Below are 17,781 nucleotides of genomic sequence, written 5' to 3'. Positions count from 1 at the left end.
GATTATGGTTGATCTGATTTTAACCTCAACACTACATTCCTGCAAAATCTTTCATCCCTTTTTAAATCAATAATCTATCCACTTCTGCCTTAAAAATACTTAAAGGTTCTGCATCCACTGTCTGTTGATGTGGGGAATTCCAAAGACACACAACACTCAAGAGAAAAAAAAAACTAAACATCTCTTGTTTAAGTGGACACCCCATTATTTTTAAACTATGACCCCTTGTTCTAGATTCTCCCATAAGAAATAATATCTTTTCAACATCCACCTCGTCAATTCCCCTCAGGATATTACATGTTTCAATTAAGTCACCTCTGACTCTTCGGACATGGACATGGAGCCACATTGATTCACACTGCTTCTGAGAAGCTGCTGTGAGGAGAGGCACAGCAGTGCATTAAAATTCTATATGTTGTCTGTGCCTTGCATTTCATCCCTACCTGAATATTACAGCCAATAAAATAGATCAGGTTACTGGGTAGTCTCAACCCTCATATACAATTCTTGATTAAAAACATCATTCAATTTTATTTTAACTGAAGCCAAATATTTTTCTTACTGACTTTAACTCATCCAAAGCTTATTATTAGCAGGAAATGTTCAAACTCCCCAAGTTTAGCTCACTCTGAAACACTGGGTTCATAATGGAAAGAGTTCTCATTGTTTGAGAAAAAGGCCTGAATCAATAGATATTATTATTTATTTAATTAAATTAAAGATGTGCACAAATTCCTATGGTACGTAGGGTTGGCAGGGGAGTTTCGTATTCTTGAAGTCAGTCCTTGCCTCGTTCTAACCAATGTTCTCATTTATACGTTCTGTTCTTAAATCAAAAGTAATGTGCATAAAACTCATTGTGAAATATCTAACTTCTGTAAGGATGATTCATTTGTTGGATGTTATAGTGTGTTTGCTGTGCTCAAATTAAATAATGTTAAACCTCAATAAAATGGGTATGAGAAATAACACAAAATCAATCACTTTATTTTAGTGCCAAGAAATGAAGATCATTTGTCAAATTTGGTGCTCAGCAAGCCCAGTTTGTGTTCTAAATTATTGTACATGTTTTATTTATCAGGATAATGGTTTTATTCTGTTTTATTTTATATGAAATCCTGGTCATCAGTATATATCATTCTAAAATATAGCTCCTTAATAAAGGAAGGAGATGCAATTTTGATCGTAAAACTAAATGTTAAGAAGGGCCATTTTCGTCGGAGCATAAGAAAGTCTCTTCAAATTTGAGATAGATTAAGAACAGAAAGACAGTTTATGAATGCATCCACGTGTTCAAGCAAGATGAAAACCTAGAGAACTAGCAGAGAAAAATTACATATTCATTATAAAATAATTTCAAAGATCCAAGAGGTAAATTGATTAGAAATATGAAATGAAATATGAGTATTAGCATAGGAACTGAATTAATCAGTCTTGACACTGAGAAAATAAATGGGAACAAAAGAAGCACTATAATACATAAAGTGACAATATGAGCATACCATCTTCTGTTTTATATAAATTGATAACAAAAGAATAGATCTTGGTTCAGAATTTGTCAGGTAAATATAAATTGGCATCACTGCAAGATTGCAGTTAGCCAGAAGCTGTAGTTGTTATTGAAGACTGCTTTTGGACTTGGTAGATGATTAGAATGGTTTGGGGATTGCAATTGCACTCATGTACTTTAGCAAGCAAGGACACATCTGCCACACCACTTGTGCAATGGGCTTTTGGTGAAGTAATGGAGTGTGCAATCACTGCTCATTGCATTTTCTTCTCAGAATCGTACAGCACGTTCTGTCAGGTGGTACGAGGGTTATTGCTAACCCTAGAGAATCAGCTCAAAATAGGTGTTGATTTTGCACAGGGCAGTAAGGAAAGTAGCAGATCTAATTAGTATGGCTGCATCTGTTTCAGGAACTCTTGGGATTGTTGTTGAACCAAGCTGAGATTAATGCAGTGAAGACATTTATTTTGTTTTTGAGATAGAGTCATCTGATGATGTGACAAACCATTTTAAACTTTAACTGCAGCAGAGAGGCTTAGACTAAAGGAGTACAAGACTAGAACTGTTAAGATCATATTTTGAAAACGTTAACATCAATTGTGATTTAACATAAAGCCAAAAGCAATAAGTTTCAAAAGGAAATCATCACCATAATTGAATCAAGTTATAACAGTTAAGAGGGAATGAGCCAAAAGGTGAGACATGATTTTAATTTGAAAAGGCTCAGTGGATCAGCAAATTATATATAAGATAATCTAAAAGTGCCAGCTCATTTTTAGGTAGCAGATAATCTGTGGTAACTAGAGGGTGGGTTTGACAAATTTGATCTTGAATGGGACTTCATGTAACAGAACTCACATCAAGAGTTTAGGCAGGATTTTCACCAGGATTTTCAGACTATTAATTTTATAGTGGGAGCTGCCCTCATGACTTTGTAAAATATATGTATGTTATATGCATGTAAATGTATTTTATGTAGTCTATCATGATAAATATCTCTAAAGCAAAAACTTAGACATATTGTGCAGATGAAATGTTCCACAATTTACAGGATGCCAATTGAGAAAATGTCTAGCTGAATAATTTAACTGGAGGAAGAATTTGACTTAGCTAATCAGTTATGACTTAAAATTCCCAATAAATTATGTTCATCACATGCTGAGCAATTTGTCCAACTGAAATTAACTGATGACAAATCTAAGCAGAGTACTTCTATATTTGGCCATAAGAAAAGTCTGTTGATCCTAAATTGTAGTCCTTTTTTTGGAAATCTCTGAAATCTACAGCAAACACACCTTTTTATCCATTTAACCCTAATGAGATTGCATTCAGTTTGGATCGGGATGACCCTAATTCAATGCAATTTCCCCTGAGGTTTATCATGGGGCTAGCAAATTTATGCACGTTATGTCTTGACAATTGATTATCACTTTAAACTCAGAGGAGAATTCCAGATGGTCTCTATATTACTCTGAAGAGATTGCCTATCTCTTCAAAGCATGGAAGACCTTCCCTTTTCCTTTTTTAAGAGGTGCTAGCCAGGAAATTTGGTAAGAGCCAAAAATGTGTGATAAAACTGTTGTTCCTCATGTGGGTAGTGCGTTAACTTTGTGCTACCTGTTCATTGCCATGTTTATAACCTGGAAGCAGCATTGTTGAATAGATACGTGTCTCAACAGAACACATAAAATTGTGAGAGGCTTGCACAAATGAAATTTAATCTGCACTATGTAAATTCAGACCGTCCTTCTTAGAAAGTACTAGAAATGGCTGAGAAAGGTACCTGAGCAGAAAGAATGTTAGAAATGAACATTTGGGCTAACAATATACTCCAAGATGCACTGACATGGTATTGGAAGCAGGAGGTGGAGATGAGATGCAGTATCCATATGGGACCAGAAGATCCTCTGTTCAAAATCTTTGCATGAATTCTACAGTGAATAATTCATCTCTTGATATCTCGAAACTTTTCCACTAACTGCAAGGTGCAAGTCAGAAATGTGATCATAGAGTACTCTCTACTTGCTTGGAGTGCAGCTCCAGCACACAAGAATTGCGATTCTATCAGAGACAAAACAGCCTGCTTGATCAGCATTTCACCCACCACCTTCAAAATTCATTCCCTCCACCAACAGCACAGTGTAGCTGCAGTGTTCACTACCTTCAAGATGCATTGCAGCAACTGAACAAACCTCTCAATATCACTTCCAAACCTGTGGCCGCTGCAGCCCCGATGAATAAGGGGCACGGCATATGGGAATGCCACCTGTTATATTATAAAATTGTTTGTAAAGAGTTAGAAACTTAATATTATTATGTCCTAGGGTATTACATTCACAGTTGTACTGTAGTCACATGCTGGGTAACAACGTTTCAGTCTATCAGTGTACCAACCACATGGACAGCAACAATGAATAAACAGCATTTGAATCTAAAGTGTTATTATTTCTAACTTATGGAAACTAGAAGTGAAAACATGCAGGCAGCTGGTGTCTGTGAGTCAACAATTCTCAAGCATTTTAAATGAAATTAGATATAAAAAAAATCAAATCAGTCCCAAAAGGTGAGTGAAGCTTTGAAAAAAAAATGGATGCCACCACAACAGTGGGCACTTGGATCCAGCCCATATTGAATTTGATTGTTTTGTGATTTTTTTAAAGGACTCAAATCACTGCAGAACGTTGACTACACCCTGATGCCTGCTGTTGAGAAGTTTAAACAAAAGTGCAGACTTGCGTTTAGTAACTTTCTAAAAGGAACAATTGAAGAGGAAAGGGTCAGTGACATCCTTATGTGGGCAGGAGAGAAAATGGTCAATGTGTTTAACAGCTGGTGGTTAAGTGAAGCCAACAACAGAATTCAACAAGGTTTTTGGAGAAATCAAATACACACTGCCAGCCAAAGTCGTCACATGCTTCACATATACTGTATTTCCAAATTCATTGCTACCCCCTTCAGTTACACGAGAGTACACACAAGGATACAAACTTAGGAGTAACAGTAGCCCATCTGGCCCCTTGAGTCTGCTCTACCATTCATGGCTGATCTGATTGTGGCCTCCACTCCTTTTTTGTTTCTGCTTAGCATTATCCTTGACTCCCCTGGTGATAAGAAATCTATCAACACAACCTCTAATGATCAGTAAAAAAATTGAACCTGACAATTCCATTCATATTTTTATAACTTAATTAATCTGCAAGTCAAAGATAAAAACTCTTCCGGTATTGTAAACCTGCTGTGCCTGATTTTCAGCTCATTATGTTGTAAGCCAGAAAGAAGATGGCTGATGTGTGTAAGTTGTTAAGGTTAAACTAGAATACATCTTTCAGTGCCACAAAGTGCTGAATCATCTTGGAAGAAGCAAGATTTGCAGTGTCTGTAATCTCAGTTAATTCAAATATTGGCCATGACCACATTGCAATGGCAATTTTTAATCACTCTAATCCCTCAGAGAGTATCTTTCTCCAAATAAAGAATGAAGGTTAGAGCTGGATTAAAATAATGAACATTCAAACTGAGGAAAAATGACAGAAATGTAAAATAGGACCAACTATGACATGAGAGAAAATGAACAAATGGTACATTGTGACCTTAAGTCAAACGTTACCAGACTAGCTGAAATCTTACTATGCAGGCTTGTTTACAGCTATGTTATATGCCCTACTGAAGTGCCTCAGTTACTTTCTCTCAGGAAATTCATTTGCATTTTAATGATTAGGAATAATTATAAAAAGCGAAGTGCTGTGGAGTTTGAAATTAGTTATTGGCTACGTACAACAGTGTCATTAATAATGTCATTTTGAAGATCTTTGGTGTCTCCAAATTTATTCAAATTAAATTCTGTCAATGCACAACATATTCTAGATTATGTGATTGTCATGAGCTTTAACGCAGGGGGAAATAAAATGATTTACATTTTGATAATGCCCTTACAGAACTTGGTTTACCTTGCCAAAGAGTTTTGCAAATACCTCTGCCATTTGCAGATAAATAAAGTCATGAAAAAACATACCTGAAATTAACATTGTTCAGTAAGATTTTGTATTTTATTCGAGTATAAATACAGCAATATAATAAAATCAGAAATTGTTGGATAAACTCAGCAAGTCTGGCAGCATCTATGGAGAGAGTAACATTTCAAGTCCAATATGACTTTTTTTAAAATGAGTTGGAGGAGTGATGGATATTATGCTGGGGGAGAATAGGGGTGGTGCGGGTGGTAGGCAGGTGAAACAAATAACAAGAGGATGAGGGGGACTCGCAGACAGAACAAAAGGTAAAAAGATGTGGTAATGGTTGGAGAGGAATGATAAATTTTGGATCTAGAATAGATGTTAAAAGCACAGTATAAGTCACCTTTACTGAAAATAAAGCCGTGAAAACAAACACTGGCGAAAAATGTGTAATAAAATGGACGTTAAACTTAATGATGAGTCCAGAAAGCTGTGAATTGCCTCAGCATAGGTCTGTGTATTCCAACTTGTGTTGGCCTTCCTAGGAAACCCACAGCAGACCTAGGACATAAATGTTAGCGTGTCAGCAAAATGGTGTATTGAAGAAGAAAGTGAGAACATGCTTAGGGGTCGTACTTGCACACAGAGCAGAGATATTCTGCAAATTGGTTACCCAGCCTGCAATTGGTCACCCCAGTACAGAGAATTGAATTGAATTGAATTGAATTTGTTGTCACGTGTACCTAGACACAGTGAAAAGCTTTGTCTTCCGAACAATACAGGCAGATCACAGAGTTAAGTAGCATAGATAAGTAAATAATAGATAAACAGCGGCAAAAACAACATTCGCCAGTATCTGTGTTTTTAAGGGTTTGTGAGTCCATTCAGTATTCTAACAACAGTAGGATAGAAACTGTTTTGAAACCGGCTGGTGCATGTGTTCAGGCTTCTATACCTTCTCCCCGATGGTAGAGGTTGTAGAAAAACATTGCCAGGGTGGGATGGATCTTTGAGAATGCTGGCGGCCTTTCCTTGACAGCGGGCTTGGTAGATGGATTCTGTAGATGGGAGGTTGGCCTTTGTGATTGTCCAGGCCGAGTTCACCACTCTCTGTAACTGTCCGTGATCTTGAATGGTACAATGGAGATGGTGAAACTGGGAGAATGGAATGGAATCTTACAGAAAGCAGAGTGTGAACAAGTAAAGTTGAGGACGATGTGGAAATTAGTGGGTTTGTAATGAATATTAGTAAACAGCGATGAAGACAGAGAAGTTGAAGCAGGGATGGAAAATGTCAGAGGTGGGGCAGGTGAAGATGAGAGTAGGATTGAATTTGGAAGCAAAATCAATTTCTCTTCCCAGTTCCAGACAAAAGCAGGACAAATTCTGTCATTGATTTAGTCGACAAAGAATTGAAGGAGGGTCTCAAGCAGGACTGAAACAAGCAATGTTCAATATACCCAACAAAAAGGAGAAAGTGGAGATCAGAGTCGAGAGTCCAGTGTTGGAATAGCATAGCATGTCAGGCAGCATCTGAGGAGCAGGAGAGTCGACATTTCAGGCAAAAGCCCTTTATCAGGAATGGGGCTTATGAGCCAAATGGGTGGTGAGACAAATGGGAGGGGGAGGGGGTGGGGTGAGGGGGGAAGCGGGGGAAGATAGCTGAGAGTGCAATAGGTAGATGAAGATGGGGTAATGGTGGTAGGTCGGGGAGGAGGGTGGAGCGAATAGGTGGGAAGGAAGATGGACAGGTAAGATTGACAGGACAGGTCCTACCAGTCCATCCTCCTTCCCACCTATTCGCTCCACCCTTCTCTCCAACTTATCACCATTACCCCCACCTTCATCCACCTATCACACTCCCAGCTATCTTCCCCTCAGCCCCACCCCTCTCCCATTTATCTCTCCACCCCCTTGGCTCACAAGCCTCATTCCTGATGAAGGGCTTTTGCCCAAAATGTCGACTCTCCTGGTCCTCAGATGCTGCCTGACCTGCTGTGCTTTTCCAGCACCACACTCCCATCCCACACAAAAGGTCAGGCATAACCAAGGTCCAGTGCTATGATTTTTATTTGGCACAAATGAAACAAGTTAGGGGAGAAATCTTTCAATGAGCGAACAAGCTCAATCAGGCTTCTATTCAAAGTAGAAGTGAACAGCCCCCATACCATCCTGGTGGGTGACTGAGGTGTTGACAGATTGGACATCTGCAATATATTGAATATATGAGCATATAAATACATGAATTAGCAGCAAGAATAAGCCTCTCAACACCTCAAGTCTGCTCTGCCTTTCAATAATATCATGGCTGACTAGTCAACATTCCTGCCGACACCTGATAACCTTTCACCCCCTCGCCCCATTGCTTATTCAAAATCTGTCTAGCTCTGCCTTAAAATTATTGCCTTCAATTATTCCATTGCCTTCTGAAGAAAAGAAGTTCAAAAAATTCATGGGCAGAGGGGTTTAGGAGAGATCTCACATATATGTTCCAAGTTATGAAGTGTTTGACAGGGTTAATTAGGCGAAACTGTGCACAGTTGTCAATGATTCAGTAATGAGCGGTCATAGATTTAAAGCAACTAACAGAAGATCCAGAGTGAGTATATGGAGGGAGAAATTCTTTCACATATCGAGGTGGAACCCAATACTTGACAGGATAGTGGAGGCACATTCATTGGCAACTTTCTATAAAGAATAAGATAAATATTTAAAGAGAAAAGTTTTGATTGGGTTATGGGAAAAGAATAGGCAGGACTCAGCCATTTGAAAGTTTTCTCTTTGACCCTCCTTTACCTTGAAATATTATTTTTATCACCTTATTTGATTGAAGCTGACTAAAAGCTAAGGAGGGCCACTCTCACCTATCTTCTGTTGTTTAACTCCTGTCCATGTTTGCATCAAGAGTATGATAACACTGCAGCCATGTTCCTTGATGAACTGAACTGAGTATTGATAGGTAAGTTGTTGGTGAGCAACACTGATGAGTCCTTCCAGCTCTTTAATGAGATGACATTTCCACATAACATAAGAACATTGGAATCAGAAGCAGCAAGAGGCCATTTGGCCCTACATTTAGCCTGCCCCAGTATTCAACAAAGTTTTGTCTGAACTAGCCCAGGTCTCAACTTGTCTTTCATGCCAGCTCAGCCCATTCCCCGATTCCCTGATATTTCAAAAATGCATTGACAATGACTGCAGTGATTTAGCCTCCATATCTCTCTGAGGGTAGAGAATTCCAAGTGCATACCAAATTCTGGGCAAAGAAATATCTTCACATCTCAGTTTTAAATAAATGTCCCCTAGCTACGTCCCCTAATTTGAGACTCTCCAACTAATGGAAGCATATTATCAAAATCTACCCTATAAAGCCCCCTCAGGATATTATATGTTTCAATCACTTCTCATTCTTCCGAAGTCTATTGACTAAGGACTTAATTTTTTTAACTGTTCTGATAAGTCAACCACTCCATGCCAGAAATCTGCCCAGCAAATCTCTTTTACCAGCCTCCAATATTAATATGTCCTTTTGTAAATGCAGGGACTAAAACTTTACACGGTAATTTGAAGCCTCCCTGACAGCCTGGAGAGCTCTAACAAGACTTCAGTACTTTTAAATGCCTTTCAATAAAGGCGGAAAATTCAATTTGCCTTTTTAACAATTTGCGGTATCTGCATATTAATTCCATGTTTTCAGGCACAATAACATCCAAATTCTTCAATGCTGTACTTTTTCAAGTCTTTCGCCATTGACATAATAATCTGCCTTTTGATTCCCTCAACAAAGTGTACATGCTCACACTTGCTTACGTTAAACTTCACCTGCCGAATTTTCTGTCTACTCACTCAACCTATCTATATCCTCTTGCAAAATCTTATGTCCACAACACAACATGCCTTCCCATCTGTTTTTATATTGTCAGCAAATTTGGATACATGACACTCTGTCCTGTCTTCCAGGTCATTATTATAGTTGGTAAGTAATTGAGGCCCAAGGATTGTTCCTTATGACAGTCCACGAGTTACATCTTTCCAACTTGAACCAAATTTGTTAGTCTCCCACTCTGTCTTCTTTGTGCTAACCCTTGAGCCAGTTCCACTTTATCAAACTTGTTTGTCATTTACTCAAAGTAATCTAGCAAATTTATCAAACTAATTGTGTTAATTTTTTCTAAATATGCTGTTATTTCTTCTTTAATAATGGACTGTAGCATTTTCTCAATGACACATGTTAGAATAACTTGTAATAGGTTCCATGCTTGTCTCCCTCCCTTCTTGAACAGAGGTGGTTTTTCAATCTGCAGAATCTCTCCTTGGGTCCAGTGAGTTCTGAAATATTTCAATCAATGTTTCCTGTATCTCTTCAACCATTTTCTTTAAAATCCTTGGATGTAGACCATCAGATCCTGTTGATTTGTCTGCCTTTAGTTACATTATCAAAGCTTTGTTCTTTGCGACCTTCCCTCCCATTAGCATGCTAAAATAGTATCTTTGGGATGTCATCAATGTTCTTTACGTGAAGACTGATACAAAATGTTGGTATAAATTATCTGCTATTTCCTTGTTCCCTGTTATTAATTCTCCAGTTACATTCTTCAAGAGTTCTACTCTTAGTTGAACAACTGTCTTTCTTTCTATATCCCGGAAGGTCTTGCTTTTTTAAAAAAATATTTTTTGCAAATTTACTTTCAATTTTCTCCCTCTTATTTAGCTCTATAGTCATTTACTGCTGGTTCCTAAAACTCCTACTCATTTGGCTTACCACTAGTGGATAGTGGAATCAAAGGTTTTGGAGATAAGGCAGGAACAGGATACTGATTAGGAATGGTCAACCATGATTATATTGAATGGCGGTGCAGGCTCGAAGGGCTGAATGGCCTACTCCTGCACCTATTGTCTATTTCCATTTCATCAGGTTTAGTATTAAGCTGGTATCTCCTTGGCAACATTTGGTAACTATGGGTGGTTCATTCTTCTTATTGACTCCTTCCTTTGGATCAGAATAAAGTTTGCTGAGTGTTACAAAATATTTGCGTAAATGTCTGTTATTACTCATCCACTATCTTTCCCTTTCATCTATTTTCCAAGTTTACTCTAGTCAGCTCTGTTGAGACAGCCCATTTCCAGTTAGGTTCTGTCATGTACTGCTCTAGAAAGCAATCTCTGATGCACTCCAGAAATTCATCTTCCATGTTATCCTTGCCCATCTGGTTTATCCAGTAAATATGCAGATTAAAACCACTTAAAAATTACAGTGCCTTTCCATTACTTCCAAATTTAAACTTTGTCCTATAGTGAGGCAACTTTTCAGGGGATGATAGATGATTCCCACCTATAACCTCTTTCCATTGCTGTACTTATTCCTTCCTAAACTGATTCTACATCACAATCTATTGCACCGATATCACCACTTGCCTTGTACTGAATACACCTTTACTAACAATGCGACGACAACTCCTTTTCTTTTCTTCATATTTTTCCAGAATGTCAAGTACGCTCCACTACAAAGTTCTCAGTCTTGGTTACCCTGCAACTACATTTCCATAACAGCTATTTGTGTTTTCAATTCATCTATGTGGTTACAAACAGAGTCATAGAGATGTACAGCATGGAGACAGACCCTTTGGTCCAACTTGTCCATGCCGACTAGATATCCTAAATTAATATAGTCCCATTTGTGAGCACTTGGCTCAAATCCCTCTAAACCCTTCCTATTGATATATCCATCCAGATGCCTTTTAAATGTTGTAATTGTATCACCCTTCCCCACTTCCTCTGGCAGCTCATTCCATACATGTACCATCCTTTGTGTGAAAAAGTTGCCTCTTAGTTCCCTATTAAATCTTTCCCCTCTCACCCTAAACCTATGCCCTCTAGTTCTGGATTCCCCCAACCCAGGGAAAAGATCTTGTCTATTTACCCTATCCATGTTCCTCATGATTTTATAAATCTCTATAAGGTCACCCCTCAGCCTCTGATGCTCCATGGAAAACAGCACCAGCCGTTTCAGCCTCTCACAATATATCAAACCCTCCAACCCTGGCGACATCCTTGTAAATGTTTTATGAACCCATTCAAGTTACACAACATGCTTCCTATAGCAGAAAGACCACAATTGCACACAATATTCCAAAAGCGACCTAACCAATGTCCTAATAGCCGCAACGTGACCTCCCAATTCCAATACTCAATGCTCTGACCAATAAAGGAAAGCATACCAAATGCCTTATTCACTATCCTATCTATCTGCAACTCCACTTTCAAGGAACATTGAACCTGCACTCCAAGGTCTCTTTGTTCAGCCACACTCTCCAGGATCTGTCCATTATGTGTCTAAGTCCTGCTCTGATTTGCCTTTCTAAAATGCAGCATCTCACATTTATCTGAATTAAACTCCATCTGCCACTCCTCAGACCATTGGCCCATCTGATCAAGATCCTGTTGTAATCTGAGGTAACCTTTTTCATTGTCCACTAAACGTCCAATTTTGGTGTCATTTGTAAACTTGCTAACTATACGTCCTATGTTCACATCCAAATCATTTATATAAATGACGAAATGCAGTGGACCCAGCACCATTCCTTGTGGCACTCCACTGGTCACAGGCCTCCAATTTGAAAAGCAATCCTCCATCACCACCCTCTGTCTTCTACCTTCAAACCAGTTTTGTATCCAAATGATTAGTTCTCCCTGTATTCCCTGTGCTCTTACCTTGCGAACCAGTCTACCCTGAGGAACCTTGTTGAATGCCTTACTGAAGTCCCACTCCCACTGTTCTGCCCTTATGCATCCTCTTCATTACTTCTTTAAAAAACTCAATCAAGTTAGTGAGACATGACTTCCCACACACAAAGCCATGTTGACTATCCCTAATCAGTCCTTGCCTTTCCAAATACATGTACATCCTGTCTCTCAGGATTCCCTCCAGCAACTTGCCTAGCACCTAGGTCAGGCTCACTGGTCTATAGTTCCCTGGCTTTTTCTTTCCACTTTTCTTAAATAGTGGCACCACGTGAGCCAACCTCCAGTCTCCCACCTCATCTGTGACTATCAATGATCCAGTATCTCAGCAAGAGACCCAGCAATCACTTTTCTAGCTTCCCATGGAGTTCTAAGCTACACTTGATCAGGTCCTGGAGATTTATCCACCTTTATGCATTTTAAGATAACCAGCACCTCCTCCTCTAGACATTTTTCAAGATATCACCATCTATTTCCCCACATTCTATATCTTCTATGTCCTTCTCCACAGTAAACACTGATACAAAATACAAAATACTTGTTTAGTATCTTCCCCATCTCCTTCAAACCAGTTTTGTATCCAAATCACATAGGCTGCCTTGTTGATCTTTGAGGGGCCCTATTCTGTCCCTAGTTACCTTTTTGTCCTTTGGATTTTCCTTAACCCTATTTGCCAAAGCTATCTCATATCCCCTTTTTGCCCTCCTGATTTCCCTCTTAAGTATATTCCTACTGCCTTTAAACTGTTCTGAGGATTCACTCGATCCCTGCTGTCTATACCTGACATTTGCTTCTTTCTTTTACTTAACCAAAACCTACATTTCTCTAGTTAACCAGCATTCTTACCCCTACCAGCCTTGCCTTTCACCCTAACAGGAACATACCGTCTCTGGACTCTCATTATCTCATTTCTGAAGGCTTCTCATTTTCTTGCCTTCCCTTTACCTGTGAATATTCTTCCCCAAACAACTTTTGAAAGCTTTTGTCTAATACCTTCAAAATTGGCCTTCCTCCGATTTAGAACTTTAACTTTTAGATCCAATCTAACCTTTCCATCACTATTTTAAAACTAGTAGACTTATGGTCGCTGGCCCCAAAGTGCTCCCCCACTGACACCTTAGTCACCTGCCCTGCCTTATTTCCAAAGAGTAGGTCAAATGTTGCACCTTCTCTAGAGGTACATCCACATACTGAATCAGAAATTTTTTTTCATCCACACTAAACAGATTCCTCTCCATCCAAACCCTTAACTCTATGGCAGTCCCAGTCTATGTTTGGAAAGTTAAAATCCCCCTACATTAACCACCCTTTTTTCTTACAGATAACTGAGATCTCCTTACAAACTTATTTCTCAATTTCCCACTGACTTTTGGGAAGCTATGGTCCCTTTCTTATTTCTCAATTCCATTCAAATAATTCCCTGGAAGTATTCCCAGGAATATCCTTCCTGAGTACAGCCGTAACGTTATCCCTTGTCAAAAATGCCACACCTGTCCTCTCTTGCCACCCTTCCTTTCTTGCCACCCTTCCTATCCTTCCTATAGCATTCCTGGAAGATTAAGCTGCCAGTCTTGTCCATACCTGAGCTATGTCCATGTAATTTCTATGATACCCCAGTCTCATGGTCCTAACCATGCCCTGAATTCATCTCCTTCACTATTAGGCCCCTTGCATTGAAATAAATGCAGTTTAATTTATCAGTCTTACCTCATTCTCTGCTCTGTTGCTGCCTGCCTTGACTGTGCTCCTTTGACTTACTCCTTTTCCCAACTGCACCAGTCTCAGACTGATCCCTTTCCTCACTTTCTCCCTGGGTCCATCCCTACCTTACTGGTTTAAATCCTGCCGAGCAGCTGTACCAAATCTCCCTGCCAGTATATTAGTCCTCTTCCAATTCAGTCGGAAACCTTCCTTCTAATACAGGTCAATTCTACCCCAGAAGAGATTCCAAAGATCCAAAAATGTAACATGTATTCAGATTAAGAGCCAAAAACTTTAAATTTTCTTATCATTATTACTCTCTCTTCTAATTTCTGGTGCACTCTTTTGCATTTAGTTTCTGCCCATTCCTATCGTGCTTTGATTATCATTCATCTCTTCACTACGCTGTCCCTCTGTTTTCTCATTTTGTTTAATTTAATTTAATTTCAACTGAAGACCCCACCACCACTCTCAATAATTGGTTTAAAAGCCTATCTAAAATTCTCGTTATACAATTCACCAGAACACTGGCCCCAGCATGGTTAATAATTAGGCCATCCCAATAGTACAGCTCCCTTTTTATCCAATACAAGTTTACTAAAGTTCAAGTAATAGTCCAGAGATTATTACTTTTGTATTTTTTTTTAATTTAGGCCTGAGCTGCTCATAATCCCTCAGCAGAATCTCGTTCCCAGTCCTGTTGATGTTGTTGGAGCGTGGACCATGACAACTGGATCTTTCCTCTCCCATTTTGAGTTTCTGTCTGGCCCAGAAGAGATGATCCTATCCTTGGTACCATGTAGGCAACACAGCCATCAGGACTGTCTATATTTGCTACACAGAACAGGATCTATTCCCCTAACAATGCTGTTCAGTATTACTACTACATTTCTCTTTTCTCCTTTCACTTGAATGGTGCTCCCAGCCAGCGTGCTTCCCTCTCTGTAGTCTGTACTTTTGTACACACTCAGAACAATAACCCCAGATCTATTTGGCAAGGGCAATGACTGTTCCTACTCCAAATCTGACATCTGAATTCCTCATCTACCTCATGTTATAGTCACATCCACCTGTCCATAAACATGAGCCAATTTTGATGTAATTAGTCTCAAGGTACGACTACCTCCTGAAACAGTGTACAGTTTGGACAACTCATCAACTCTGAGCCAAACTTCATTAAGCAGCCAAGACTTGCTGTAGATGTCGTCATCGTGGATCACACTGACAACCACCAATTCCCACATACTACAGATGCAACACATCACCTGCTCAGATATTCCTCTTCTATTTAATGGTTTAATTTGAATGTCAAATGTTTTTAAAATTAATTTCTTAATTTCACGTTTCAGCTAAAGTACTGTCTCCTGATATAAACTACTTGGCCAAACAAAAGAAATCACCTGCCTGTTTTCCTATGTCACCGCATTTCAACTCTGACAGGCAGAAAAGGTAGAAGGGGCTCTCTGTCACTTGTTATTATCTCCCACCACTGCTGCCCTTCTCATGCAGACCCACGCTTCTCTGTATGAAGCTACTACTCCATGCTCTGTTGAGATGTTTTAGAAGTGTAGTGTTCTATTCTCTCTGGCTTTTTTGTGTGCTAGCGACAGCCTTTGGATTCTATCTTTCTTACCTTGATTGCCAGCTTGAGTAATATGGATAAAGTTCATTTGTACCTGATGTTTGTGTTGGAAATCCTCTATTTTTTCTTTTATTTATTATTGATGAACTTACATACAGTCCTGTAGAATGGTATCCATCTAGAAAGGAAAAGCAATGAAGAAAGGATGAAATGAGGGAGAGTAGGAGCTGGGAAGGCATAGAAACTAATGGGGTGACATACCTTAGAAACATGCAGGCGTGAAATGGCAAAACATTGTCATGACTGCACACTCACAGGCCTTAACAATTTGCTGTGACCTCAACTCTCTGTTTTTCTCATTTCAACTCCTTGTTAAATGTGCACAGATTCCCAACAACATTTGTTCCATTTATTGGGAACCAGTTTTTGAGAAAGAGAGGATTTCAGTGCTATGCAGGATTGAGTGACTGCAATGACAGGTTTCTTAGGGTATCACTGCCCTCTGAATATTAAGAATCTACAGAAGATCCAATCTGCTTGATGTTGAAACCCTCGCATAAGAGTTAAGAAAGTTCAGTGTAGGTTTTTATCATGAAAATCAAAAATGGACAAGATGATCTATTTGAGATTAGAAAATGCATAAATGAGAATTTTAATTTATCCTCTATTTCTCTGTTCTTATTATGTTGAAACAGTATTAAAAATTGTGACAGTTTATGCTAACTCCCAGCAATTCAATCTATTTCCTAGTCAATAGAAAACTCCCTCCTGGTTAGATTTATTTCCTGGTAGATTCCTAACTTAGCAATCTGCAGTTTTGACATAAATCTTTTCCACACACAATCTTGCCAGAAGCAGAACCAATGTCAGGGGAATAATAAAGTCCAGGATGATGCCATCCTTGTATTTACAGAATCAGGCTGCCTTATGTGGCTGCATCCTCCATAAGTGTTCACACAAAAGGAACGGACAGACAATTTCATCTGATCATGATGGTTAATTTGTTTACTTGAATTATTGGTTTACACTTTAAATTTCCATAGGGCATGCAAATACACTGATGATGGAACATAAAATCCCTTGCTTACTCTAGTATCCTTAATTTAGTTTCATTATTTGACTCAAAGAACTACAACAATCTGCTAAAGAAGTGCAAAGACCTCTTCAATCTGAATTGAAGAAATAAACCTTCCCCCAAAAAAAAATCCCTGTGGGAGTATTAAGTATTAAAACGTAGAACAAATAACGATTTATTAATAATGACTAAAGGAGATTGGATTCACTTTGGAAATACCACTAAAATCAAATTGTCCAGCTCCTAGTAATTCTATCTCTCGTGCTATCTGCCAATTAGACTTCCAACCTGAATCACTCCCTTCCCAGACTATCTTGATTCTGATGCATGTAATTTTCAATTAGTGGTCCCTGGATAAACAGCCTGGCAAGTAACAGGTCAGGAAGATGTTGACAGCTTCAGCATTTTTGCTCCCACTCTTTTAAATGATTCATGGTATTTTCACTTGCCTCTGCCATTCACAAGCATTCAGGAAATGTGGGTACAATGAAAAGAAAGATTTCTAAGTAAAAGGACCCTGTGTTGGGTCATAATGGCAGACTTTTATATGGATTTTGAGGCTGCAGCAAATACAAGAATGGAGAGAGGATCTGGGATGGTTGCTGCCTGGTTTTCTCACTCTTAACCGGGAGGTTCTGCTGTGGTATCTGAGGCAATATATTGAATCAATTTTACAAAAGGATGAGAAGAAGAGGCAACCACTTCAACCAAGCAGGTGTAGATGGAAGTGACCAAGGAAGTCAGCAGTATGTACCTTCCAACCTGGAGACAGTGCATCAACAGGATCCCGGAGCTCAGGAGGATGGGAAAGGTGAGTGACAAAACGTTTTCAGGTGATAATTCCTCACATTCTGACTTAGCATTCTCTGTACAACACACTTTAGAAAAATACACCTTGCAGCTCCACTCTTTCCTGTCTCTCTCTCTCTCTCTCTGTAGGGCACCCCACAGTTCCATCAGAATAGCTAACACTTCCACTTAGTCTCAGCCTATTAGCTTCCGGATAATTGGAATCTATACTACCTTTATCCTTTACTCTGTCTACAGACCAATTGTATGCACTGTCTTACTATTTGTGGATCCCAGATGTAAGCTTTCTTCTAAAATGTGTTTTGCATCATTATTGGAGCTGAGGCTGAGAGTACTCTTCATTCCTGGCTTCCTGTTCTTTTTGTTGTTGCTGTCTCACCCTTAACTGACCAGGTTGCAGTTCTTGGAG

Source organism: Chiloscyllium plagiosum, unplaced genomic scaffold, assembly GCF_037043375.1.
Source record: "Chiloscyllium plagiosum isolate Xiang-an unplaced genomic scaffold, Cpla_swu_hap1 HiC_scaffold_1, whole genome shotgun sequence".
Classification (NCBI taxonomy): Eukaryota; Metazoa; Chordata; class Chondrichthyes; order Orectolobiformes; family Hemiscylliidae; genus Chiloscyllium; species Chiloscyllium plagiosum.
The sequence above is the reverse complement of the archived record's forward strand: the minus strand, read 5'-3'. Positions refer to the sequence as shown.